The sequence below is a fragment of the Austrofundulus limnaeus genome, unplaced genomic scaffold, assembly GCF_001266775.1.
Source record: "Austrofundulus limnaeus strain Quisiro unplaced genomic scaffold, Austrofundulus_limnaeus-1.0 Scaffold442, whole genome shotgun sequence".
Classification (NCBI taxonomy): domain Eukaryota; kingdom Metazoa; phylum Chordata; class Actinopteri; order Cyprinodontiformes; family Rivulidae; genus Austrofundulus; species Austrofundulus limnaeus.
The window spans coordinates 50,058-59,664 of NW_013952844.1; positions in this window are offsets into that span (position 1 = coordinate 50,058).

A 9,607-nucleotide genomic window follows, 5' to 3' on the forward strand; every position below is an offset into this window, starting at 1 on the left:
GGTGACAGGCAGCGCTGCAAGAAATCCAGTCCAATATCTGAACCTTTATCTTCCCCAGTTATGTTTTTATAATGTTTTAAATTTGTTTTAATACATTTTTTTTTCTTCTGGTTGTTCCCTTTTCAGGGGTCTCCACAGCGAGTCGCCGTTCTCCATGTCCCATCTAACTGCATCCATATTTTTGCTCTTTATCTTTTCTTCTGGCATCTACATCTCAATCTCAACAGGTAAGACGCTGACTGCTCATAACTACGCCACACGACCCCTCATAAAAAATTTCAATTCTTCCGAGTTTTTGTGTCTGTGTCGTGAACGTTTGCGTGAAATATAAAGTGTGAAGGTGACAGGAAGTTAAAAGTCTCACTTCCTCCATCTTGACTCCAACATCTGGATGTTTTGCACACGGTTACCTCCATTAACGCCAGCAGCTGCCTCTGTTAACCACTGAGCGGCTCCCTCACAGGCAGATCAACTTCACTCTGCTGCTGAGTTCCACCTCTGCAGTGTGTGTGTCTCCCCCACCCACACACCCACTACACACACACACACTGCCACATCCTGTCCTTCACCTCTGGGCTACCATCGCCCCACTTATTTACACCCTGCCTGCTTTCATGTGCGTGTTTCAGAGYGATGTTTGTTTACTCCTCACAGGTTTTTTTATTTTTTTGTTGTTGCTGTGTGGAGCTGCAGAGACATAAGGAGACGAGCAGCCATATGGCCGAGTTCTGCTGCGTGCCACAGAGTGAGGCGGCAGTAAATTGCTCCGTCTTTCTGCTTCTTGGATGACTGGATGCACGTATGGAACATCACAGCGTGACTTAACCCAGGTCACCGCCCGCAGATGTGATGTTTGATTTATTTTTACTCTCCTTTTTTTGTGACGAGCTGCTATGTCATCACTTTACTGTATAAAACACAGTTGAAGATGATACAGTCGTAATAGATCAGTTTAGTTTTAAATGACACAAATGTAAAAATATTGTTTAGCTAATGAAATTGCAGAAATTTTAAATTCCACATTTTCTTAAAGACAAACAGTTCTTGGTTGAAAGACAAAAAATATGTTCCTCCTAATCTATGGAGATAATTTAGTTTTATTTTTATTCAATTAAACCAGGAACACAGAGCATCAACCAAATGTTTGAGATTCAACTTTTTAGTTGAAATTGCTTTTTTAATTGGTTGAATTTTCTAATTACCTTTTTTGGTTGAAATTGCTTTTTGTGATTGGTTGAAATTATCATTATTTTTTGGTTTAAAAATCATTGTTTTCGATTAATTTTTTTAATTTAAATYATTTGTTTATGAAACTGCTTTTTTGTTTTATTGAATGCAAAATTACCTCCTTATTAACTAGGGGTGCAACAATACATGAACCCGTAATGAACCGTATCTAACAGTGCTTTAGGTTCAATACACACTTGTATCAAACAATACAGATTTTTAAAATTTACTTTATCAACTTGTCTTTTGAAGATGCTCTGTGTTGAAGGATCAGTTTATCTGTGTTCAATTAATCCACCTAGGCTGCATTTTTGAGCGCAGATCCACTGAGAAACTTACTGTTTCAGCAACATTTAATTTGAAAACTGTATTTTGAGGTTAAACAAATGTTCATAATTAATTTAAATAAATTACAAGTTAAAAGGGGCATGGACATTTCTCTTTTTTGTWTCGAAAAAATATCAAACCGTGAGACTAAAGTAACGAACCGAACCGAATCGTGAATTTTCTGTATTGTTGCAGCCCTAAACCTAAAACCCAAATAACCTGAAAGGATTTTTGTATTTAGACATGTTTTGTTGTTATTGTTTTATTATAAATTTTAAAAAAAAGTCAGCTTTGAAATAATGGGGCACTGTGGAAAAGGAAAAATTGCAAAGAATGATTTGAGGCATCTTCAATAAAACATTTCAGCTGCTACGCCGGTGAGTAAATTGGCAAAATATTCTGTTCAAATAGATTTACGYCTGGTATGAGACACAACGCGGCTTCATTTCTTGTATTTTAAAATGCTTTTATGTTTTGGATGATTAACAGATCAGTGTTAATTGGATTACTGAACTGTTAACAAAGCAGACATTGTCCACACACTGAGGAACTGTTGCTAAAAATCACAACTCAGTGGCCTGAGAAGCTTGGCCTTGATTTCTGGCCCCAAGTTGACATTTTGAACGTCTTAGATTTCTGTGTGTAAGTTCACGAGCGTGTGCACGCACGTGTGTGTTTTGCTCATGAATGTGGGATGGAGGAAGCAGTCTCTGCGGCCCAGAGGACATTTTGACTCATCCCTGTTGACTGTAYGGAGGTCTGGCAGGTCCAGCAGCGCTGCGACGACCGCAGCGTCAAACGTCCACCCCTCCCTGCTGCCCAGGAACTGATGGAGCGGCTGAGCTGGGGTGGAAATGACGGGGAAAGATTTTGCTTATTTTCTTTCTCACTTATGGTGAGTTTCATCTGATTAGGTCTAAAATAAGAAATTTTTGAGTCTCATACAGAAAAAAACGGCTCAAATGAATGTTCTGTCTTACAACGTGCTGACGCTCAAATGGACGCCATTTTTGCTTTGACCTACATYCCACTGTCTTATCCTTTCATGTATGTTACTACAAAGCTGCACGTTGGAGGTGGTGAAGGATATTTTGAAAAAAAAARSMAAAAAAAAAAAGTTTTTCAGTCGCACTATCAAAGTCTGAATTAGCCAGAGGCTCTGGAGCAGCTGCCGCAGCATCAGAGATCTCCCCGGCGCCGTCTCAGAAAGATTTCACAAAGATTTCACAAAGATTTCTCAAGGCAGAGCAGAGGAGTCGAGTCGAGACGGGTGAGACGCAACACGATCCAGAGTTCCGTCTGCACCGCATATTGCGTTATCACAGTTTACGGCCTCTGAGTGCGACACGGAAACGGCCTTCAAGGGCCGATTAAACTCTGACTCAGTCTCAGAAGATCACATCAGGTCCTGGACAGCAGCAGAAAGCAACAAGCTGTCCCACAATCAACAGTCCTCTGACACATCAACGATGAAAAAGGGTCAACAGTTAAAAAGGATACAGGAAATAYTAGTTCTTATTTATAAAGATTAAATCGTGACGACTGATTTTAATCTGTGCCTTTGCTTTAAAGTTCCCGCGCCATGAAACTTCAGTGATATATTTCAGTGCATATYAGGAAAGATACCATTATTGATGAATTGCAAACAAAATTCCACGACGTTGAGATGAACAGTTGTTGAGATATTTGCATGAGCAGAAACAGGAAGTGATGTCAAAGGGGAACGCCTGCACGTAAACAGAGAGTTGCTACAACGGCTAACAACAKACTGAAGAGTCMGATGTTTCTGATCATTTACKGTCACTATCAGAGAGTTGAAGAAGAGACCAGGAAGTTCCCCCTTTTTTTAAAGGTTTCCCCTTTGACATCACTTCCTGTTTCACTTGGGCTGCACCAAATTCGGCAAAAAAATACACACAATTTGTCACAAACTGTAAAATCAAATGAATGATGTCAAATTTCTTAAATATTAAGATATTTTCTTAGATTTTTGTATTTGAAGAAAACACATTTCACATGCACTTTAAGATTATTTCAGCTAGTTTTGCTACTTTTAGTTTTTGCGACATTTAGCCAGAGATGTGTTTACTCAAGGAAGCCTTTTGGGGGCAAAAAGTACTTTTACTACACCATTTACTTTACTTGAGTAACATTATTTTAAAGTATTGCTATTCAAGTAAAATTTACAAAATACTTGTTTTACTTTTACTTGATTAGTTCCTTAGATGGCTTATTTTTATTTTACTTTAGTAAAAATATGTTGAAGTTGTGTTACTGTACTGTAYTTTACCCACCTCTGCAATTAGCCATGTTGCTACTTGTGACTAGCGTTTAGCTTTTTTAGCTTTATCCATTCAGTTTCAGCAAAATCATTCAGGTTTTCTTAGCATTTACCGTGTCTCTCCTCATAATTGTTAACTGTAAACTGGATTTGATCTCTGTTCTGGCAGAGATGTGAAACATCTGATCACTTCTTGCACATTTCTTTTTTTTTTCCCACACTCTCCATCAGTGGCCATATTGAGTGCAGAAGCACTCTGGGGAATGCTACTGATTTCCTGTCCAGAGGAGAAAGTGGGGGAGGTTTAGAAACGCCAGAGAAAACAAATCAGGTGTCTCCTGAATGCCGCGTATAAAAAAMCCGGAGAGTTTGAACTTCCTCGTCTAATCAGAGCGGCGGAACGGCTCCTCGTCTCCTCCTGTCAGCTGGACCGAATCCCCGGTGGGATCATTAAAGGTTCATTTCTTYGAGAAGTGCCTCCCATCATGCTGCCCCCTCTGAATCATATCTGCTGTGCAATATCGTCCTCCTCCACACGCTCTAATTTTGCTCTTCGAGAAGAAACGAATSTGTCTTTTGACCTTGTTTCTGTCTCGTTTCCAGTTTTCTCTTGTTTCTGTTTCATCCAGGGCTGACTGGAACCTCACAAGTGGGACAAAAACACGTCTCTGTCGAGATTTTTCATTTTTGTCACAGATTACCTGCCTGATAGGAGACGACCGTCTGATGGAAAATCTGACTTCCTCCTCCATTTGCTCAGATGAAAAGTAAATGAAGTTTATGATAGTGCACTTTGTACAAAAAATGGGTTTTTGTTGTTTTTTTAAACAAGCATATTTTGTACAGAAGAGGATTAGGGCCACTGAAAAACAAGGAATTCTGACTTTAATCTCAGAATTCTGACTTTAATCTCATAATTCTGAGGAAAAAGTCAGAATCCTGAGATTAAAGTTGGAATTCTGATATTAAAGTCAGAATTCCTTTTTTATTTTTTCAGTGGCTCTAATCCTCTTCCGTAAATTTTGAACCTTAGTTCACGTTTTGATTTTTTTTTTCTTATCTCGTCACAATCAACTGGTGAGAACAGCTTTTCTAAGGAATATCTTGCATGGMTTATTTATGAATGCTGTAAATAATTAATGGTGACACACAGCAGCAAATGATTGTTGGATATAAACCTCCTCATGTGAGCACAGGGTTTTAGCTGATGCAGAAAGCACTCAGATAAAAGTCATRTTAGTTCAGTTTGTTGCACAGAAAYGATCCCCAGCAGCTCGCAGACTTTAATTTATCCTTTCACTTTAAAACGAGCAGCATGCRTGGAAAACAGAAGCGACTGCCGCCTCTGATGGGCCACATCTACATCATATCATCTGCTTTCTGTTTGAACTGTGATATGATGCCGAGAGGAGAGAAATGAGATTATCAGAGAGGTCTTTGGTGAGGGAACAGCTGGCAAACTGAAGGGCTGATATTTGCCAACTCCTCTGGCTGTTTCTGCAGAGAGCAACGTGTAGCTTCTCCATCTGGGGTTCCTGCACAGCCTCTCTCTGCACAGCTCAGGTCAGCGGCACTTCTTTCCACTCCAACTTACAACCTTAAAATATTCATCTGCATGAAAACAGGAGATGAGCTCGAAAAGCAGCCTGCAGGAGTCCATCTGAGGACAAAACAGCAGATTGCAGGGACATGATTTTACCCCCCCAAGACTCATAAATTTAAATAGTGYCTGCTTTTCTGTGTGTAGTTTTCTCAAGTTAATGGTATGGCATAAATATTAAAGAGATGCAGTAGTTGCAATATATAATAGATTACCATTACATTTAAAAGTGAAAAAGTGCACGTTTTTGCAGTTTAGCAAGAAAAATATAGAAAATTAGAGCAGCAGCAAAAAGGTGGGTGCAACAGTATGGGTCAGAAACTGTCTCGGACACGTGTCAAATTCAAGGCCTGTGGGCCACATGCRGTCCGCAAGTGGCTTCTGTACGGCCCGCCAAAATTATTWTTATTTTTWMYTWAWTWAAAAWGAAAATAGTTTTTGTGTYAATGGTTCTTTTGAATTTACAATTCAATATACAGCAGGTAAAATAAGTATTGAACACGTCACCATTTTTCTCAGTAAATATATTACTAGAGGTGCTAATGACATGAAATTTTCACCAGATGTTGGTAACAACCCAAGTGATCCATACATACAAAGAAATCAAACCATAAATGTCCAGAAATGAAGTTATTTGTAATAATGTGGAATGGCACAGGGAAAAAGTATTGAACACATGAAGAAAGGGAGGTGTAAAAAGGCATGGAAAGCCAAGACACCAGCTGAACTCTCTCAGTGATTAGAAAACAAGCCTGCCCCTTGTCAGTGCAAGTTAATATCAGCTGGTTCAGTCCCAAATGATGGCCAGGTATCACACAAGAACCATCTGATGATGGGTAAAAGTAAAGAGCTCTCTCAAGACCTTCACAACCTTATTGTTGCAAAGCATAATGATGGCATCGGTTACAGAAGAATGTCTAAACTTCTGAAGGTTCCAGTGAGCACTGTTGGGGCCATAATTCAGAAGAGGAAAGAACATTATTTCACCATAAACCGACCACGACCAGGTGCTCCTCACAAGATTTCTGACAGAGGAGTGAAAAGAATGATCAGAAGAGTTGTCCAAGAGCCAAGGACCACTTGTGGAGAGCTTCAGAAAGACCTGGAATTAGCAGGTACGATTGTTTCAAAGAAAACAATAAGTAATGCACTGAACCACCATGGCCTGTATGCACGCTCACCACGCAAGACTCYACTGCTGAAGAAACAGCATGTTGAAGCTCCTTTAAAGTTTGCTGCACAACATTTAGACAAGCCTGTGTAATACTGGGAGAATATAGTCTGGTCAGATGAGACCAACATTGAACTGTTTGGATGCCAGAATACACATCATGTTTGGAGGTCAAATGGCACTGCACATCAGCCCAAAAACACCATACTAACAGTGAAGTTTGGAGGTGGGAACATCATGGTGTGGGGCTGTTTTTCAGCATATGGTACTGGCAAACTTCAAATAATTGAAGGAAGGATGAGTGGAAAAATGTACAGAGACATTCTTGATAAAAATCTGCTTCCATCTACCAGGATGATGAAGATGAAACGTGGCTGGACATTTCAGCAAGACAATGAGCCCAAACACAAAGCCAAGGAAACTCTCAGTTGGTTTCAGAGAAAGAAACTAAAGCTGCTGGAATGGCCCAGCCAATCACCTGACCTGAATCCAACAGAAAATCTATGGAAAGAACTAAAGATCAGAGTTCATAGAAGAGGTCCACGAAACCTTCAAGATTTGAAGACTGTTTGTGTGGAAGAATGGGCCAAAATCACACCTGAGCAATGCATGCCACTAGTTTCTCCATACAGGAGGCGTCTTGAAGCTGTCATTGACAACAAAGGCTTTTGTACAAAGTATTAGATAAATTTCAGTAAGTGTGTTCAATACTTTTTCCCTGTGCCATTCCACATTATTACAAATAACTTCATTTCTGGACATTTATGGTTTGATTTCTTTGTATGTATGGATCACTTGGGTTGTTACCGACATCTGGTGAAAATTTCATGTCATTAGYACCTCTAGTAATATATTTACTGAGAAAAATGGTGACGTGTTCAATACTTATTTAAAAAGTGAAGGATAATATTACTTCCTGCCCCAGAGCTGTTGGTTATGTGGCCAATTGAGTAATTTAGTTGAATAGCCCTAACTTACAGTCAGCATTGACCATAAACTACTGAGAAAAACACTGATCAAGTCATGAGTTTTCTTCATGAGTTTTCTGACAGTTGTGTTAAACAACATCTGAGTTCTTTCTTCTGAGTTAAACAGACTTCAGTACATTTTAATGGATTCATGGGGCTGGATTCAGCAATGATCAATTTGCTTAAAAATCATATTTCACATTTATATTTTGACTTATAATCTCTAAATTATGAATGCTGCAAACCAACACACCTGTCTTGTCACATTTAAATACGCTAAAAGTACTTCTTACTAAAATATTCATTGAATCCTGACTTCTTCCTTGGATGAACTCGTAACCCATGGAACTCAGCAGGAGAAATGACAACAAACATAAAAACACAAACAAACTTTAATTAAAATAAAGCAACAAAAAGCTGTTAACTATAAGTATTTTAAGAGAAATTAGTGAATTAAATTCAACCGTTTTCAGTGTAAAATGTGTGTTTTTCCTGTGATGTAATGAGGGAAATGTGTTTGTAACAACAGCTCATTCATTTCAAGGCCTGAACACGGAGAAGCCACTTAACTCTGACGTCTGAGCGTTAAAGAGGTTGACACACCGAAGGGCACGGACACAAAATCCTCTGATTCGTTCGCCGCCTGCTGACCTGTGCAGTCGCTCGTTTCATCTGTAATTTTCCATCATCATGACCAGGAGGTCATTGTGAAACTGACCCGTTTAAACGCTCCGTAGATTTGATTTTGAATGGGATTTGATAACGCTCAAATCTTATTTTTCTATGTTGTTTGTTGAGTCAAAAATTATCTTTATGCTGTTTTGCTCCTGTGTTGGAGCTACTATTGACTGCTGAGGAACACAAGCCAGTGGCTTGAGGCACAGTGTTGTAGAGATTTGCATTTTAAATCTTCACTCTTGTTGTTGAAGTCAGCAGTGAGCAGTGGAGGTTAAAAAAACTATAGCAGCCAAGCCAAAAACAGAGAAGAAGACTTTGCTAATTTCCTCACTCAAAAAAAAAATAAAAAAAAATAAAAAATCATAATTAACATGTTGGACKTCGAGGCTGCAGTTGTCAGGGTTACTGATGACACCACATTATCACTTGGCGCTTCTGCGCTCTTCATCCTCACTGCTTCCTCCAATTCATCAAGCTGCTATTSAGCAGCTCGTGGCTGGGAGGAAACGGGGAGGGCGGCCCCACCTAAATTCATTTCAAGCTTCTATTTATTCAAAGAATTGAGTTCAAACACCTTTATTAAACTGATATTAACTCCATCAATTCAATTATCTTAACATATGATTAAATATTACAACAAGCAGTCCAGGACCAGATGAATGAATTATAACTGAGATCAGGATTCACACATTTCTTTTACATTTTAATGTTTATTCTGAGTATGTTTTTGAGTTAATTCAAACATTTATCAAAACTTTATGTTCAACTGAACTTTTTATGTGACTTTTTTGAATTATCACGATTTACAACCATTTCATTAATAATGTACATTAAAACAGAGTACTATGTAGTCAACTTTAGCATTTACCCTGGTTTTGTCTTATTTGCACCTAGCTTTTAGCTACTGTTTTTGCTAATTTCAGCTTTATGCTGTTGTTTTCCTAACTTACGTACGTTTTAAGCTACGATTTTATCATTTGGTCAAATTAAATATGCTTCACAGATTTTAGCCTTTAGCTACTGTTTTGCTCAATTTAGCTTTTAGCTCTTTGATAATTACAACTTTTACAGTTTTGGTCATATTTTATCTTTTATATTTGCTGTTTTAGATTTGGGCTACAGTTTCACCTATTTTAGCTTTTAGCTACTCTTTTGTTAATTTTAGCTTTTACTTCCTTTCTAATTGGAGCTTTGATATACAATTTTGCATAATTTTTGTCTTTTATCTTTTGCTCCTTTTAGCTTTTAGCTACTCTTTTGTTAATTTTAGCTTTTACTTCCTTTCTAATTGGAGCTTTGATATACAATTTTGCATAATTTTTGTCTTTTATCTTTTGCTCCTTTTAGCTTTTAGC